This window comes from Chelonia mydas, chromosome 10 (genome assembly GCF_015237465.2).
Source record: "Chelonia mydas isolate rCheMyd1 chromosome 10, rCheMyd1.pri.v2, whole genome shotgun sequence".
NCBI classification, from domain to species: domain Eukaryota; kingdom Metazoa; phylum Chordata; order Testudines; family Cheloniidae; genus Chelonia; species Chelonia mydas.
Genome location: NC_051250.2, coordinates 47,907,883 through 47,927,103, shown reverse-complemented (window position 1 = coordinate 47,927,103; position 19,221 = coordinate 47,907,883). Strand labels below are relative to the sequence as shown.

Below are 19,221 nucleotides of genomic sequence, written 5' to 3'. Positions count from 1 at the left end.
CAGGAGAACAAAGGAAGCTTCTGAGTTCTGAGCCCCTTTGAAACCAGGTCCCTTCACTGAGGAGTCCAAATGGGAGCAGAGCTCTTTGGAAACCCTGGCTCTGACTGCAGGTGCTGAGCCCTCCTGGATTTCTGGCCTTCAGCCCCTCTGTGCCCGGGTTCCCATAACAGCCTTGTCTCCGCCGGCTATAGGAGCTGCAATCCCAGCTACAGCCCACAGCAAGGCAGCGCCCATTGGGCCAAATCCCCCCCTGCCACGATGTCACCCCCTTAGGAGCCCAAGGCTGCACTTGGCCTGTGGCGTCACCCCTCACACCATAGCACTGTGTTCTACATCCCCTAAAGCCGGCCTGCACTGTGCCTCGTGATTTGGGGGTTCTCACTTCAAAGGCTCCTGCTGGCCAAGGGAGATGACAGCTGCAGCCAGCGCTAACAGGATGAAGCCGCTGCGGTCCCTTTCTTCAGGACTCTTTGTTCCCCATGTGTTTACTGCAGACAGCAGCCCAAGGAAGGAGCAGTGGCCATGGGCCTTCCTCTCCGAACCTGTTCCTGGGCACTGTCAGCACACATGGCTCCCCATGAGCCCCTCTGTCTTCAGCTTCTCTTAACAAGCAGCTGTCAGCTCGGATTTAGTTGTTCGGGGGAAGGAGAGAGCAAGAGAAGTCTCCACAGGCTGCTCCAGCCTCTCCGAATTCCCCCAGCTACAACTTCTTACCAAGCCAGCGCTTGCTCCCTCCTTGGCTCTCCCTTCCCCGCCTTGCTGGCTTCTTCGCCCCCTCTCCTGAGTCTATTTCTCTTTCCCTCAGCCATTGTTCCTCTGCTGGGTGCACAGTCTCTCCCCCTGGCGTGGATTTTGCAGTCAAGACTCATGCATCTCATCTCCCATCCCTGTCTCCTTTCCATCCTCCCCTCCCTCCCTCCCTCTAGTCTCCCTCTCCCCCTTTGTCTGCCCGCATCCTTCTCTCCCCCCACCACCAAAGCTGTGTGTGTCTGTATTGTCTGAGATGACACTAAAAAGCTCCCATGAAACAATGAGATTATGAGCTATGCCTTCATGGCGATAGAATTACTAATTATTACTGAAATAAATGGGAATATCAATGATAAAAGTCAATATTATTGTCTTCTTTGTTCCTGTTTGTTTTATTTGTAGATGAAAAGAACACTCTGCCTGTCTCCCCAGGATGTGGCTGTGAGCTGGAACAGTTCCTATTGGCAGGAGCACGCAGAGCCAGGCTGGGATAAGAAATCACATTACACACATGCTTGCAAAGGGCTCTTTAAATCAACTGCTCTACCAAACACCATTGTCTTTGATTAATTCATAAAATGCCAGCCACCTCCTTTCCCCCACTCCAGCACACGGAGGGGGGCAGGCTGAATCATGGGATGTGCTGTGGTACTGAAAAAGCTCCCTGATTTGAGTATTTAACTCTCCCTGCCTTCCTCAGAAAGGCAATGCTGTGGCTAGACCCAGAGGCTGCGAGTCAGAGGACTGGGGGTCTATTCCAATGACTCACTGTGTGACCCTGGGACGGTCCCTTAAAGCATGGTTGTGGTCAGTAAAGTGACTGTAAAGACAGCACTTTCTCATTCAGCATTCTGCTCCCTTCATGTCACAGTTGCTGAATTTAGTGACAAAAGTAGTTGTTTCTATTCCAATTCGTCCTGTGGCATCAGTACAGCTAAGAAAGAGTGAACTCAATTCTAATTCTGGCTCCCTTAGCACCAAGGGAATAGCTCCAACAGAAGACCATTTCCCCTGGGGTGTACACAGTGGCTCATCTCAGTGGTGTCCTACCTACCCTTCTCACCCACCTCTGGTGGCAGGGGTGCTGATGCTTGAGGCAGACAACTCCGAATCTGGAGTGAGTCTGCAGTGTTGTCAGCCTGAAAACCCAGCCTTGTACCTGTAGAGTGAGCAATGAATGGGAACCCCCCAGATGCCATTTCTAGCAGCATGTTTCAGTGGAGACAGGACCCTCAGATTTCCGGGCCCATCTACGCTAACTTAGCATGGCTCCTTCCCAAGCTTTCGGGTATTGGTGTTATGACGGGACTGCTCTCTACCATGGTGACAGCACCACTGCAATCAAACCCCACACTCCTACCCATGGCAGAGAATCATGCTAACACTTCCTTGTTACTCTTCTAGATCTGGCCTCCTCTGCCTCAGCTTCCCCTCACCTATCACACACGGATAATGACAGCTACCCACTTCTGCCAAGTACTTTGAGAGCCTCGGCTGAAAAGTGCTCTAGAAATACACAGCACTGACTGAGGTGACATCTGGAGGCGTGGCCTGCCATTTCAGGGGCTGCCATTCCGTTTGAGGGGGTGGGAATGCAGGGAGCACACCATCACAGCCGTGGCCCAAAAGCTATTAACAGGGCACCCAGGAACACAGAGGATCTGCAAGCAGTTGGTCTCCAATTAAATGTCAAGTGTTTCCTCATAGTAAAACAGCCCTTGGCTCTTAGTAATGTAAGCTCTGTGTCCTGCACATCTCCCTTCTGTGCGTCCCCATCATACACACTGTGCTACACAACTGGACAATGCCAGTGCAGACCCTAGTGCACTCATGGGATGGGATCCCCATCACCAGTGCACTACCAGCGCAGATCCTAGTGCACTCAGATGGTAAAATATCCTTTGCACAGCTAGACTCCCTCCCCCTCCAGCCACACCACAATCGAGATTCCCAGACACCGTGGAGCGTGTTGGCACCAACTGCTCCCCTCCCCATTTACATTATTTAAATATGGTAACTTCTCTCCTAACCGGTACAACTCTTCCCCCACCACCCCCCACAGCTCCTCTCTGTGTTAACAAGGACAAATGTTTCTGCTGCCTCTCTCCAAATGCAATGAAATCCAGAGAATTGGAAAAAGCCTTGCAGGAGTAATTATGCCAGTTTTTAAAAAAAGGAGCAGCATGTCCTGAATATTTCATGGAAGGTAATTTTTTAAAAGCTTTTTTAAAATCCTTTTTTCCCCTTTGTGCATGTCAGGGTGTAATTAACCATAAAGTAGCAGAGCGTAAACCAAAAGGACTAAACTGCAGCGCAGCCCTGTCTCGCACACTCCCTTTTCCACTCTGGTTTTTCCCCTCGTTTAACACTAATGTGACATTCCGAGCTGCGTATACAAGATACCATCTCCCGTTCAGAGTCGGGAAGTCGCTGTCCGATGGTTGGAAAAACCTCTAGCGGCTTCTAGCCTATTTTTAACCCACATTCCCCTTAGTCATGGATGCCTGAGATTTAATGTCTCCCACCACACCAACCTGTTGGGGAAGAGCAGTGCAGGTGCTGCATGGTTTGGGGCACCGGTGGCGGGCACTGGGAGCCTGCTAGTCCTTTAGCTGTCTGGGCTGGGAGAGAGAATAAGAGGAGTTAAGGTGGGTTTTTGCAAAATCTTCTCCTCCTTTCTCCTGTCCCTCTCTCCCTCAACCTTCTCCTCTCTCCAGCCGTTGCCCCCTGCATGCCCCCTCCACCAGTGCAGGGAGCAGCGGATGGACAGGCATCACAGACCCTGTCCCTCAGGGCGTTGGGGGAGCAGTGGAAGGAGAAGGGAGAAGCTGCTCCCCTTTGAGACCTGGCTGCAGCAGCTCTGTGGGCAGCTGTCCATGTGCAGAGCAGTCAGTGGCATGGCAGGATGGCTGGATATGCCCCCCGAAACTAGCTCCAAAGCAAGATGCCTGGCAAAACAGAGGAAGGGGGGCCTAAGAGGTTTGCCCCTCCTTTTACTTTGCATCAATTGCACTGTTCTCTGGCAGTCTCTCTGCTGGATCCTGACCTCGAATGCTCTGGGGTTCTCCATGCAGAGCAGGGTACTGAGCCCCAGGGTGTAGGGGGTCCAGCAGAGAGGATGTAGGAGATGCAGGGCTCTGATTTCCAACTCCACCTCTGGAGAGGGGCAAGTGATCATGTCCTTTAGACAGAGGAGCTGCTGCTCAGGGCCAAAGAAAGGTGCAGGCTGCTCAATGAGCAAGGGGAGAAGTGTGGTGTGGAAGGGTGACAGGCTGGGGGAGAGGCTTGTGAGTGGAGGGAGAGCACTGGGAGAACAGCTGGAGTCAGGGAACTTCAGGGATATTCCCTAATTAAGAACAGTGCAAGGGGTCCCCCCCCCCGCCCCGAACAGCCATTCCTGTACCCAGGGAACGGACCCAAAGTCCATCATAGTCACTGGACCCCCCCCCCCCACACACCAATTTCACCAGGCTTTGGATCAGGCCCCCTGTGCTCTCAGGAGTACAGGAGACTCAGGGAGGAGGCCCAGCTGTTGCCTGCCTTCCATCCCTGGCCCCCACAGTGGGGCCAGTGCACTAGGGAGATGAACCTGCTTCATCTGGCACAGGAGACAGCCCAGGTGGAGAGCATGACAGCCCTTCATGGGGTGCTCTTCACACACATAATGACAGTCTCTGCCCCAAAGCTCACAGACTAACCTCCCCTTGCCCTTCTCATGTGGGACGGCTCAGCGGTGCACCTATAAGCCACAACCTACCCCTCAAATAACAGCATGCTGTTCTGCAGTCATGGCCCTGTGCATTGCAGCTGATGGTGGTGCCTAGTGCTAGGGGATTTTAGAATAATGCTTATTAGCATGCATTGTTTGGGCTTCCAAAGTGTCACACATGCAAAGCTCTCAAGCCGTTTACCAGAAGCTCCACAACATCCCACTCTGGGCAGGTCGTATTATGATCCTCATGGCACAGCCGGGGAAACCGAGGCACGGAGCAGTTCAGTGCCAATGAGCCAAGTCCTGAGCTGGTGTAAATCAGCCAAGCTCCAAGGATCTGACCCACCATTTTCAAACTTGGGTGCCCTCATATGGGTGTTTACACACCTCTGTAGGCACCAGATAGAAACATCCCAATTCTCAGAGCCCTGGATATGAACTGGTACCTTAGGCACCTCCCTTCAAGCACCCATTTTAGCCTAAATGGTTCTGTCACAGAGCGAGTTCCTGGGAAGAGAAGGTTCTGACACCCACTAGGCCAAGCCAGAGCTCAGACCTGGAGCTCCAGACTGAGACGCCCGTCCCCACTTCGCGCCTGGGGCCGCGGGGGGCGGGGGGACGGGAGGGGGCCCTCAGGAGCTGGCATTCCTGTTCAGCAGCATTAACACAGCTGCATTTTTTCAGAGCAGCACATTTCTCAGTTGTCCTAAAATTCCAGCACCAGGCAGGGTCACCCAGGGCATCTGGCTCAAAACATCCCATGGCAGCAGATGCCAACCCCTCTGGATCCAGTCCCCATTCATGGGTTGGGGTGGGGGGGGGTGTCTTTGAACAGTGCTACTAATCCTGTTAGCTCCCAGACATCTGAGCAGTACTGGGTCTTTTGTTAGCACTCACCTTCATGCTGAGGGACAGCCGTTGCATACACAATGTGACTATCAGATTGTGCGACCTGTCTCTCTCACCTGCCTATTAGCATTTTGCACTATTAATATTTCGTTTTGCTAATGTGATACCAAAAAAAGGTCTCATGTTCATGCCTGGTGCTGATTTGACCTAGAAAGTGGCATGGGACAGAGAAAAGTAACAGGCAAGAAATTCAAGCTAGGTTTCTTTCTGGGATATTCGGGAAAGTGTGGGGAGATATGTCTCATAGTGGGGAAGGATGAAATGAGAGAGGGGAAAGGGAGGCAGTATGGCCGAGTGCATTGGGTACTACACTGGGCCTCCGGCTGAGTGACCTCAACTGAGGGCCTGTCTTCACTCACCGCAGAGCTAACTTCTCCCAAGTTAGCCTAGCTCCAGGGAGAGTGGCCACCCCATGACATCACCCTCAAGTACACAGAGCTGGCGGGTTGTGCTTACCAGAGCTTTACCTCTGTCCCCTCTCAGGCCAGCCAGCTGGAGTGACAGCACCGCCTGCCCCGAGTTCAGGGCTTTGTGTGGGGGTGGGAGTCGGGCAAGGCCAGAGTCACTGCCCCTCCCATCCTTTGTCCGTCTTGTCTCATGGAACGGAAGCCCTGGAGGGAAGGGACTGCCTCTCGTTACAGGGCATAACAGAGGGTCCCTCAGCTTGGTTGGCACCACTGTGATATGAACAATAATAAATGGAGGAGGAGAGTATAACAGCTAAGGAAATTGCCTGTTCTCCTCAAACCACACCCTCCCCCATGAAGCTGGGCTGAGCCTATTGCTGCCTCTCCCTCTCTGCTTTCTTGTCTCCACTTTCCTTCCTTCCTGCCCCCTCCCACCCACTGCTCCATAACATTTGGGCCATTTCCTCACAGCCCTCAGCGCTTCTATTAACAGAAACTGTGAAGGGAGGTTACAGCAGCTCTCTCCTCTGTCACATTCTCTCCTTCCCTCCTCTCTTTCACCTGGCTCTCGCCTCATTTCTCTTCCCCCAGCCCCTCCAACCGTATCATTTCTTAAAGTCCAGAAGGCAGCAACTCCCTAGTCCCATACTTTGCCCCCTCTCTGGGGGAACTCTCCCCCACCTCTGTCCTCTGGGCCAGTTCCCCCTCGACTTGGATAGGGGTGGCTAGCACCCTGAGGGGACTGCTGGGCTCGGGCTGGTGTCTCCTGCCAGGCATGGAGATTGGGTTTGCTCTCATTGATTTTCCTCTCGGAGCGAGCAGACTGTTCAGCAAAATGAAGTTATTGGTGGATGGAATGTTTTCTCCGCCTGACAACTTATATTGTTTTCTCTCAAACAAAGTGCTGACCTGCACAATGGTATGCGATCCCTGGATAGACATGTTTCTGTAAAGGAGCTGGCGCTCCCCCTCCTTCGCCTTTGATCCTGGTGCTGTATCATGCCAAGATCTCTAACTTATCCCTTTCTTTCTTGCTTCTATTCCTCTTCCACATCCCTTTCTCTTTCCCCCGGCCCTCTTCCCCTCCCTCCGTGGACTGGTTCTCCCATTGCTGACATTCCCAGAGCCCCTTTGGGAGCTGCTGGTACCCTGCTGTAGTCAGAATGGGGCCCTGAGAGGGTAGGGTGGAAGGGCTTAGCTGGAGCAGAAGGGGATGGAAGTGGACAGGGAGCTGATGGGCAGGGATACATGGCAGCTGCTCCTCCATGTGGAAAGCAGAGGGGATTCCTAGTGCCGGCTAGAGATAGGCAGCAGGGTACTGCAGCCTCTTCTCTGATCAAGGTCCACCCTCCGTTCTGGCCATATGCTGACACTGGCGGCAGCAGCCTGGCAAGGCGCTATGCCCTCTGCCCCACCAGTCATGAAATATGGCTCTTCAGGAATCTCCTGCTGGGCAGCAAGTGGAGGGTGGGGAAGCCAGTGCCAGCTTCCACTTGTCACTACAGCAAAGTGGAAGCGGAAAGACTGTGTTCCACTGAATCTCAGGAGAGAGGAGACTGAAGAACAGGGATGAAGGGGCACCAGGATGGGAGCAAGGAGACTATTCCTGGCTCTGCTCCTGACTTGCTGGGCAAGTCATTGCCTGGCTCCCGTGCCTCACTTTCCCTATCTCTCCCATGGGGATATCACTCACCTCACTGGGCACTGTGAAGGGATTACTACATTGATGCTTGTAAAGCCCTTTGAAACCCTCATTCTCGTTTGACATTTGAGGGCCAGATACTCAGCTGGTGTGAACCAGTGTAGTCCCACTAAGTTAGCACAGCTGAGCTAATTCACACCAGCCAAGGATCTGGCTCTGAGATCCCATGCCCAGACACCTCTCCTCCCATTGGAGGAGGAAAAGATGTTCAAAAAGCTGCCACGTTAGGATAGGGAGGGAACACGGCATGGCGTCGCTGCTGTGTCCTACCTGTAGGCAGCTCTGACAGAGGTGTGAGGAGTGAATTTAACATGAGCCTTGGGGATGGAGAGGGGGGCATGCACCCCTTAATCGCTCGGCTGAGCTGTAGCAGTAAGAGGCTGGGGGGACGTTTGTGATCAAACATACGCCTCTGAGCAAAGAGGAAGAATGTTTGTGCATGTGTCACTCTGCATTCAGGTTTGTATGTCAGTCCATGTGCGTGTGAGAGGAGCGTGAAGGGCAGCAGCCCGTATACCTCTGTGGTCTCTAGGGATGAATTCCAGAAGTGTTTGGTAACAGATTAGGAGTGTGGCTGTGGTATCACCTGGCACTTTAACTGCATAAAACTTGATTGCTGATAGAGCTGTTCAAACAACATGGAAGAGGTCAATTCACCCCCAGGCAGAGCTTGGACGGATGGGAACCATTAGGTTGCCAACTGTCAGCATTCAAAAAGTATGAGCCAGGTCCCACAAATCATGAGGTTTAAAGAAAGCAGACACTTTGCCTTCTGGGTCCGGAGCCTTTCGGGTGAGCTCAGTTCATGTTTACAGGCTTTAAATATCCACCATGCCACAAGGGCTGGAAACTTCCTTTTCTTAAATAACAAAAGCTGCAATTCTCTTGTAACCCCATGAATCCAGGAGCTGGGGCTTTATGAAAAACAACAAATATCAGGTGGCTTGTGTTAACACTGCAGGACCTGGCAACACTGCGGGGCGGAATACAAGGTGACATGTATGTGCAGAGAGGACAGAGGGGCAGGGGCTGTCTTTTTGTTCTGTTTGTGTACAGTGCCTAGCACAATGGGGTGCTGGGCTAGGACTGTGGCTTTTATGGGCCCTACAATACAAATAAATAAATAATAATAATAATAAAAAAAAAAAAGAAAGGTCCCTGTAAATCATGCCCTGGTTCAAAGAAGCGATATATGTATTTTCTAGCATTTATTTTAAAAAAACACTACTGAACTAATAATCGCCCAGCCTGCTTCCTGTTGCCCCTGCCCACCCCCCGCATCCTCCCTCCCCACGCTGGCTTGGGTAGAGGAGGGAGAAAGAGCAGGTGTAAATGCCCAGGACCCAAATTCAGACCCCCCCACTACAGGGCAGCACCTTGCACTGCCTCTCTAAGCCACAGGCCTAGCCCAGAAGGGCCCTGCCTTCAACGCTGCTGCTGCCATTTTGGAATTTGAGAGCTGCCTTTGAGAACAGCCCTTCCTTCAGTGAAGAGTCATGAACTTAAATATGCCTTGGAGAAGTGCTGCCACTCCCCCTGAGGTCAATGAAGTTCCACCTCGGGCCTAATTGTATGACTGGGACTGAAGATATGAAAGTTGCCTAGTGCTAGGCAACCAGGGGCAATATCCAGTGTATCTCCTCTTCAGGAGCAGTTAAGAGGAATCTAGTCATACTATATGGGGTATATTAATTTGCTTCATACAGCAGAGTTGAAAACTGCCAAATATTTTTCTTGAAATCTCTCTTGACAAATAATTGTTTTGTTCCCTCCCCTCAATAAAAAACTGAAACCGAAAAACTTGTTTTTGAAAACCATTTTTGGTAAACATTGTCAGTGTTCAGTAAAGAGTGTTCTGTATTAGACAAACAAACAAACAAAAAAGATATAAAACCCCCAAACATAGAACCAACATGTTGTTGGTGTTCATTTTTTTCATAGAACAATTGGAAAATTTTGGCCAAAATGGAAATTTTCCATTTTAGTAAAACAAACCAATATTTCTTTGTTCGAAAAAGTGCTTTGACCCCCCCAAAACAAACAAAAAAAAAACACTTGACCAGTTCTACTAGGCTCCATGCAGAACTGTCAGCCCACATTCACCCCAACCCGGACAGGGAGGGAGCCACTCTCTATTGGATTGAGAAGGAAATTCCATCCATATGTTCATTCGCTCCTTGGCATTCCAAAAAACCCAGCCTGCAGGATTCCCTCTCTTTTAGGGTTAAAGTATAATGTAGTGCCTGTGCGAATTCTGTGGGCTTCTCTGCAGTGTGCATCTCCATCCTTAATCTGAAGAGACAGTGCATCTCGATACAGTAGATTACAACCCTGAGCAGCCAAAGGGCTCTACCAGAGCAGGGCTCTGTTGGTGCTCCAAATCCTAAATCACCAGTATGATAAAATATGACGACTGCCGTATGCCAACCCAAGTCCTCTACATGCTGGTTCATCCGCATGTTTTGTTCATTCAGTACTGATGGATGGATGGTCACCCTCTCCCTCAACCCCTCCCATTGTGGAGTTCCCCTTAAACATTCGGCATGACACCAAGGTGGTGGCACATCTTGTTGTGATCCGGGATTGGTAGACACATGTGCCTGCTGACAAATGATCCCAGTAATCAGCCTTCTGTTAACGTTATCATAATGATGAAGTGCGAGGGTGACAACTGATCATTTCTCTTCATCCCAGCATGTTGATGCTGAATATAGTTTGCAGCTCCGAGCCACAGGACAGGTTTAATGTAGAAAAGAGCACCCCAGGGACCAGAAACTGAGCAAGGCCACATTGGTCAGTCCCTGCCCTGTGCCACAAAGATGGTCACCAACACAGCCAAGGGGCTTTTGTTTCCCCTGTCCAGACAGGTAACCATCTCCCTGCATGCCCAGGCTTCCCCACCCAGTGCTCTGAAGGAGCCACACACAGATATATATCTGCCAGCTCACCCACACACACGGAGTGCGACCCCCTGCTTAGGTGAGTCCAGGCCATGTGTCACATCTTAGTCCATTTAGAGAGGAAGCAGAGCACACACAGCAATAGGGAGGAAGCACGGCCTTGTGGGTAAGGCTCTCGACTGGGACATGAGCATTTGTGTTCAATTCCCAACTCTACCACAAACCTTGGGTAAATCACTTAATCCGTATGACTGGGGTTTGCCAAGATGTTAGCTCCCCAGCTCCCACTGAAAACCCAGACACCTGTCCTTCATTTTCCTCCTCTGTAGAATATGGTTGATAATATTCCCTTTATCTCCTCTCTTTAGACTCTTTCTTGGCAGGGACTGTCCCTTTCTATGTGCTTGTACAGCACCTGGACTCTAGATGCTACCATGGTATAGATGATGATAAAGGAAACCTCAAAGACAGCGTGGAGCCATCCACATGAGTGCACGGTGGGGCACAAGGAGTCCTTGGATGTGTCCCCATTTTGCCTGCAGTGAGCGGATCCATGACTCCTGCCCTTTGGTCTGAGCAAAGAACATGGGGGAAGAAGGAAAAAAACCCCAAACGTGTGACAAACCTGACAGCCAGCACCAGTTCATTGTTCATGTTCCCTCCTTTCTAAAACAGGCCTAGGGGAAGGACACTGCCTGCCAGCCAGCCCCAGGTTAGCAACACAGTTCCCCTTCTGAAGCAGGCCTGAGCAGATGGTTCCTCACTGGCTAACCCATGGTACAGATACAGCTCTGCATTCGAAAGCAGCCACAGATCAGAGCGCTTCCCACCAGCTCACCCCAGATTAGGGCAGATCCAACCTGAATTATGGTTTCCCCCAGCTCGATGTAAAGAGATGCCTGAATCATCCTGATTTTTTTTTTTTTTCCCCATTAGGAAACTAAATTCCATTCTGCATTGAACGATCTCTTTGTTCTCTCCAGAGGACTGTCGTGCTGGGAAATTGCCTAGACCCAGTCAGCTCTGATGTTTGCTGTCTCACGCGTTGCCTATATCAAACTGACAGTTCACAGATTTTAGTCTAGGATCTTGTATGTATAGTACAAGCCAAAACCTGCTCCTGTCTCTTTTGACTGTCCTAGAGAGAGAGCTGGGAAGCAGGCTGAGTCGTCACGATGTCGTGTGACTGTAATAGAGACATCTCACAAAGCACAGTCATTTGAGGGCACTGTTGCTTGCCCTCAGACAGAATTAAGATCTTGTCTGGCCAACATCCCCTGCATTACAGTGGAGGGGGGATCTACACTTAGCTCAGTCAGCGGGCAGCCGTTTCTGTGATCGGCATAATATAGACCTTATAGAGAACCAATCTTGTTTAATGATGGAGGAATATCCTACAGGTGATAGGACAGAATCACAAAAATGTAGGGCTGGAAAGAACCTCAAGAGATCATCTAGTCCAGCTCTCTGAGGCAGGATTAAGTACACCTAGATCATTCCTGACAGATGTTTGTCTATCCTGTTGTTAAAAACCTCCAGTGATGGGGATTCCACAACCTCCCTAGGGAACCTGTTCCGGTACTTAACTATCCTTATCATTAGAAAGTTCCCCCCAATATGCAATCTAACCAGATTGTAATGATGGTATTTTTCAAGGAGTTGTCCAAATATCAGACACATTGGAGATCCATCCCAACTAAGCATGATGGCAACTTCCCAGATACCCCCACTTATGGTGAAATGTATGAGGAGCAGCTTCCCACCCTCAGCCAAAAGAATGGAATTTTCCGCATTCCTCCTGAAGAACTCTACATTTCCTCAACTCTCAAGTAACTGGGGACTGATGGCAGACTATAGCAGGAAGGAATTTCTGCCCATCTTACAGCAACACAGACAAGTCCATGTTTGTGTCTAGCAACAGATCATTGAGCGTTATACATTCTGCAACACAACAGCATCAAACCCCCGTGTCAGGGGGCAAAACCCCCACGTACCCAAGTCAGATGGTGTCAGGATGCAGGCCAATTGGCTGCCAGAAGCTCAATGGACGTCGTCCTCTCCTTTGCTTTCCAGTCATGCACTAAGAAGGAAATGATATCACAATCAGAGCTTGCGTTGCATTTAACAGTAGAGAGAGAGAGAGAGACACTTGGCTTCTGCTGTTAAAGGGAAATGAGACTGCGACGTTAAGCACCAGGAAAGTTAAAAAGGTTTCAAATAACTTTCTCCTCCCCTCACCAAACATGAGTTGAACTGAGCATAAGCCTCACCCAGGCTGATATTTGAATGCTGTAAATAGGGCTGTATGGGAAGAAAAACAGGGACACAGAAAGACAGGGTCAGGGAGCTGAGTGAGAAGAAAAACGGCAAATATATTACAGCTGAGGCTGTCTTAAGCGACAACTCCAAAGACCAACCAGAAGCAGTTACTTAATAGAAGTAATTTCCTAATCCAGGTGGAGCAGAATAATACTTAGTGGGGCAAAGTCACCTCCCCTGTAGAGTTACACCTAGGGCAGGTTTGGCCCAGCATACTTTGGGGTGGGCTCTTAAAATATGCAATTGTGCAATAAGGGCGATTTTTTGCCCAAGTTTCACTGTATTTAAACACTAAGAACTGTCCTTCCTGTAAGGACCTTGAGCATGTGTGAATCCTCTTGGAAACAACGTTTCCCATAGAAAACACTGGAGCAACCAGGGTATCCTCCCTGCTCAGATAGTCATGGCATAAGGGGAGTCCCCCTCTCTTGCAAACAGTGCTAGGGAGCTTTGCAAAATCCTAAAATATGACCACGTGAAACTTGCCTGCCTATAAGTTTCAGAGTAGCAGCTGTGTTAGTCTGTATTTGCAAAAAGAAAAGGAGTACTTGTGGCACCTTAAAGACTAACAAATTTATTTGGGCATAAGCTTTCATGAGCTACAGTTCACTTCATCAGATGCATTCAGTGGAAAATACAGTGGGGAGATTTATATACATAGAGAACATGAAACAATGGGTGTTACCATACACGCTCTAATGAGGGTGATCACTTAAGGTGAGCTATTACCAGCAGGAGAGAGGGAGGGGACCGGGGGGGGGGGGGGGAGACACCTTTTGTAGTGATAATCAAGGTGGGCCATTTCCAGCAGTTGACAAGAACATCTGAGGAACAGTGGGGGGTGGATGGGTCATTACACAAAGTAAAACTATCTCCCCATGAAGAAAAGGAGTACTTGTGGCACCTTAGAGACTAACCAATTTATTTGAGCATAAGCTTTCGTGAGCTACAGCTCACTTCATCGGATGCATAAAGCTCACAAAAGCTTATGCTCAAATAAATTGGTTAGTCTCTAAGGTGCCACAAGTACTCCTTTTCTTTCTGCCTATAAGTGTCATTACAGACACAAGGCAGCTCAGCTCACCCAGTGCTCCCCATGCCCCTCAAACCATCCCGGAGAACAAGGGCTAATTTGTGAGTTAGCACCTAAACCAGGTTAAACTCAGGAGCTTCCACTGAGTGTGGCTTTGTGATTTTGAGTTTGCTTGAGCCCTAAGTTCCAGGGGAGGGGCATGAATCCATGTGACAACACCAGGTAAAAGGCTGGCATGAAACCCAGGAACTGGAACCACTGGAGATTCCCAGACACAAAGCTAGATACTTTGCTACAGACATAGCACACAGGGTTCAGGGGTGGGGTGGAGGTATAAAAGCTCTGGTTGAGAGCTAAGAACTCAGGAAACTCTGGTTAGGGGAGGGCATTATCCTGCACTCTGGGCTCCGCTCTCCTACATGCTTTAGAGACAGAGCTGAGCAAACTGCTTTGGAGCCAGTATGATCCAACCTGAAATTCTGTCCCAAATTCACTCCTAACCAAACTAGTCTTGATACCTTTTGTATAAGCATTCAGATACATATTTCTAAAGATTGTTTCTTGTTGTAACATGGCAGCCACGGCCAGAGTGCTGCCTCCCGGCATGGGGTGGCTCCGCAGCAACACTACCTCAGTTTCCCCTTTCTCAGGGCTCCTCAATAAACTCTTTGCCCCAGTCCCTTTGACTTTCCCTCCGCCAGCTCACACAAGCGGAAAACAAAGCCTTTCAAGCACAGAACTCAAGGATGTCTCTCCCCTAGAAGCCCCAAACAAACAGAACTAAGAGTCTTCTCCCCTGTCTCTGGCTGGACCAAGCCCATCCTCTCTGAAGGTCTGTCTCCCTGCTCTATATCCTACCACCCTGATACTTCTTACCCAAACTTCCCCAAGCTCTGCCACAGGCCTCTGCTCTTATCTCTTCCCCAGAAGGCCTGTTTGGGTCACATGACCTTCATTTGCCCCACCTGGGGAGGTGAGCTAACTATGCCACAGGTGGGACTGGCTCCTTTAAGGGCAGATGGGCCCAGCCTATCAGTAATGCTTCTATGCACTTGCTCCTGCCCTTCCTTCTTCCAATCCCAGCCCCAGGAAGGCTAAAGCTCCTGAGAAAAGCGCATGTGAAGCCTGACCAGAGTCAGCAGTTATCTGCGGTCTCCCAAGGAAGTTTGTTGGTGCAAGACTCCAAGCTCAGGTCTGCAGCCCTGAGAGGTGTAGCTAAACATCTTACTTTGGGGGCTTCCCTAATAAACAACTGAAACATCCAAACATTTGGGGTTCACTTGGCACTGGTATGAATGCTTTCCAAGCTGTACTCCAGTGCACATGCTGCTCTAGGAGTCTCCAAGGCTATGCCCAGACCACACTTCTTGTGTGAGCTTTGTAAAGAACTGAATGAAACAGGGCTGATGGGGCCACCAAGGAAAGGGCTTGGGGAGCAGAGAGGGTACTCTCAGGGAACTTGGGAAAAGCCTACTCATAACTTCAGTGCTTCTTCTCAACCCCGACCATCACCCCAATGCAAATGTCCTTCAGTATCTATCTTCCCCCAAATCAGTTCTTAAAGCAAAATACACCCCATAGACCAGGACCTACATTTGGAGTTAAACAACTACTGTGTCTTATTTAATGCATTCTCCCTGGCAGGATGAAATTCCAACACTTGAGTTACTAAATCAATATTAGCTGAGGCTTTAAAAATATAGAGAGACAGAGATATAAATTGAAACACAGCTCTGGCGAACCTACATGAGTCGCAGGGAGCATGCAAACTCGAATTCAAAATCGCACACAGGTGGCACATCAAGGCCTCAGTGCAGATACTTCAATCACAGATGATAAACTTTCAACCCCAGCAGTGCTAAATTGGGCTGGTTCAGTTCCTGTCTGGGTTTTTTCCTTTTGAAAGGCAGGCTAGGGGAAATGAAAGAGAGAGAGAGGTGGGAAGAAAGGAGGAAGGAGAGAGTGATGGAAAGAGAAAGATTCAGGAAGGAAGGTGCAAAACTGGGGAGTGGAAGAGTCCTAAAGAAGGGAGGTGAGAATGGGGGATAGGGGAAAATGAGAGGAAGGAAGAAAATATTGCTGATGGGAGAAGTTGCCAAGAAAAGGGAATCCAAAGGAAAGTATGAGACAGGGAGGCAGTGGAGGAGGAAAGGGAGGAGTGGGGGAGCTGCATAGCCAGTCCAGCACAGAGCCCCTTCTTTCACTCCGACCAGGATGCCATCTTGCAGAGCCTGCCTGCCCCACCCCAGGGGCAGCTCGCCCAGAGCCTACAATGCCCAGCATTGCCTCTCCCCTGTGGATTTCTCTGTGCAGTTTCCCCTTCAGCCTGAAGTGGAGACGTTAAGCTCCCAGATACACAAATGGGCGCCCAGGCCTCATCTCTGCTGCCTAATGGCTGCTGTTAAACCGAATCCAAGAGGAAGAGCTTTGGAGTTAAGGAGTGTAATGTACCATGGGCCTGATCCTGTTACTCTGTGCCTGTGCTCGGTACCGCAATGCAAGGCAGGCAGAGGTGGGGACATAGCTGTTTCAAGCCACCTTCATGCCACAGGCCTGCCCAGCTGCTGGTGTAATTCAGGGAAGCTTCATGACTGCCCTAACTTATGTCCCACTTCCCTGGTCCCCTATGGCACAGAGAATGGTTAGGGTGCAGCAGCACTGGTGACCACCACTCCCATCCCTTCCCTACTCCCAACATACCCCATGTTCTGTATTCCCCCATTCCTCCAATTCTGTGCCAGCAAGGGAGCTGCCTTACTCTGCAGGTGTTCTGTGGGGCTGTTCCTGCCCTTCTGTCCCAAAGGAGCAATGTCAAGGGGCCGGGGGCAGGAGCAAATGATGGATGGATGGACAGACAGAATCTGGAAAGTGAGCAGCCAGCAGGCTCAGCGCACTGACAAAGCCAGGAGCAGTGTAACAATGACCTTTCAGTGAACTCAGCCTGGAATTCCTTGGTCTGGGTCCAACTAAGAGCAAAGATTATGGCCTGCGTGACATCGGCAGTTCCAGTCCAGTAAATGACTGTGCACAAAGATGTTGTTTTCCTCCCGTTTTCTCCCCACTTATAGCTTGTATTTTAATTGCTCAGTGTCATGGGCGCAGTCAGGGAGGACACGGCCCTTCCAGCTCATTAAAAATCCTCTTTGCATTAGGCTTGTGAGCTTAGCAGAGTTTGGAGAATTGAGATTAAAAGCATTCGGCGGTGGCTCTCCGGCACCAGGACGCAACTGGATAACTCTTGGGAAGGCTCTTAGTGCAAAGGAGCTGAGGGGGGAGTCTGCTCTGGAAGCTTGTGTTGATATGTTCTTCAGCACCAGTAGGAGCTGGGGGTGTGCTGTGCCGCCCAGGCTAGGGTCCTGAGACTATACATGGTCATTGATAGCAGTGGTGAGCCGGGAAGGAGTCTTTCCCTTTAAGCTGGTCAGTGACAGACGGAGGTGTTTGGAAAAACCCACGGAGGTTGGACATGGGACCATATGGCTCAGAACACTGATGAGATGCAGCCAAAGCCACTCACCACTGGGGAATGGGCTCAAATCCAGCCCGGGTCGGTGGAGACCAAATGTCAGGAGCATCTGATGCTGGCCGTGTGGGCTGTTAGCACACAGAGTTGTCAGCACAGTTCCTAGAGGGCACATGTCCACAACACTGCTGCCAGCCTCAGCAGAGTGAGACCAAGAAGTACAGTAGATGGGCCTGGACACTAAACTCCCCTCTCAGCTCAAAGGCAAGACTGCAGTGTCACTGCCGGTGCTGTACCATGGCACTTCAGTTCCCAGGACTGTCATAAGAACATAAGAACAGCCATACAAGTCAGACCAAAGGTCCATCTAGCTCAGTATGCTGTCTTCCGACCAATGCCAGGTGCCCCAGAGAGAATGAACAGAATGGGTAATTACCAAGTGATCCATCCCCTATCGCCCATTCCCAGCTTCTGGCAAACAGAGGCTAGGGATACCATTTCCTGTCCATCCTGGCTAATAGTTGTTGATGGTCGTATCCTCCATGAACTTATCTAGTTCTTTTTTGAACCCTGTTATAGTCTTGGCCTTCACAACATCCTCTGGCAAGGAGTTCCACAGGTTGACTGTGCGTTGTGTGAAAAAATACTTCTTTTTGTTTGTTTTAAACCTGCTATCTATTAATTTCATTTGGTGACCCCTAGTTCTTGTGTTATGAGGAGTAAATAACACTTCCTTATTTGCTTTCTCCACACCAGTCATGATTTTATAGCCCTCAATCATATCCCCCCTTAGTTGTCTCTTTTCCAAGCTGACAAGGCCCAGTCTCACTAATATCTCCTTAAATGGCAGCCATTCCATACCCCTAATCATTTTTGTTGCCCTTTTCTGAACCTTTTCCAATTCCAAGATATCTTTTTTGAGATGGGGCAACCACATCCGCACACAGTATTCAAGATGTGGGGTACCATGGATTTATATAGAGGCAATATGATATTTTCTGTCTTATTATTCATTCTTTTCTTAATGTTTCCCAACATTCTGCTCGCTTTTTTGACTGCCGCTGCACATTAAGTGGATGTTTTCAGAGAGCTATCCACAATGACTCCAAGATCTTTTTCTTGAGTGGTAACAGCTAATTTAGACACCATCATTTTATATGTATAGTTGGGATAATGTTTTCCAATGTGCATGACTTTGCATTTATCAACATTGAATTTCATCTGCCATTTTGTTGCCCAGTCACCCAGTTTTGAGAGATCCTTTTGTAGCTCTTCACAGTCTGCCTGGCACTTAACTATCTTGAGCAATTTTGTACCACCTGTAAATTTTGCCACCTCACTGTTTATCCCTTTTTCCAGATAATTTATGAATATGTTGAATAGGACTGGGCCCAGTACAGAACCCCGGGGGACACCACTATTTAGCTCTCTCCATTTTGAAAACGGACTATTTATTCCTGCCCTTTGTTTCCTATCTTTTAACCAGTTATAAATCCATGAGAGGACCTTCCCTCTTATCCCATGACAGCTTACTTTGCTTAAGAACCTTTGATGAGGGACCTAGTCAAAAGCTTTTTGAAAATCTCAGTACACTGTATCCCCTTTATCCTCATGCTTGTTGACCCCTTCAAAGTATTCTAGTAGATTTGTGAGGCATGATTTCCCTTTACATAAACCATGTTGACTCTTCTCCAACAAATTATGTTCATCTATGTGTCTGACAATTTTGTTTTTACTGTAGTTTCAACCAGTTTTCCCAGTACTAAAGTCAGGCTCACCAGCCTGTAATTGTTGGGTTCACCTTTGGAGCCCTTTTTAAAAATTGGCATCACATTAGCTGTCCTCCAGTCATTTAGTACAGAAGCTGATTTAAATGATAGGTTACAGACTACAGTTAGTAATTCTGCAATTTCATATTTGAATTCCTTCAGAATTCTTGGGTGAATATCATCTGGTCCTGGTGACTTATTACTGTTTAGTTTATCAATTTGTTCCAAAACCTCTTCTAATGACACCTCAATCTGGG

General features: G+C 49.3%; 1 protein-coding gene across 2 annotated transcripts in view; it reads right to left on the bottom strand.

Moving 5' to 3' along the window:
• The window catches only part of LINGO1 (leucine rich repeat and Ig domain containing 1), a 450,166-nt gene that overhangs the window by 141,346 nt on the left and 289,599 nt on the right, over positions 1-19,221 (bottom strand). For both annotated transcript variants that reach the window (XM_043523933.1, XM_037911365.2), the window contains exon 5: positions 12,375-12,460. The gene's annotated coding sequence lies outside the window, so the exon portion shown is untranslated. The remainder of the gene's footprint in view (positions 1-12,374; positions 12,461-19,221) is intronic.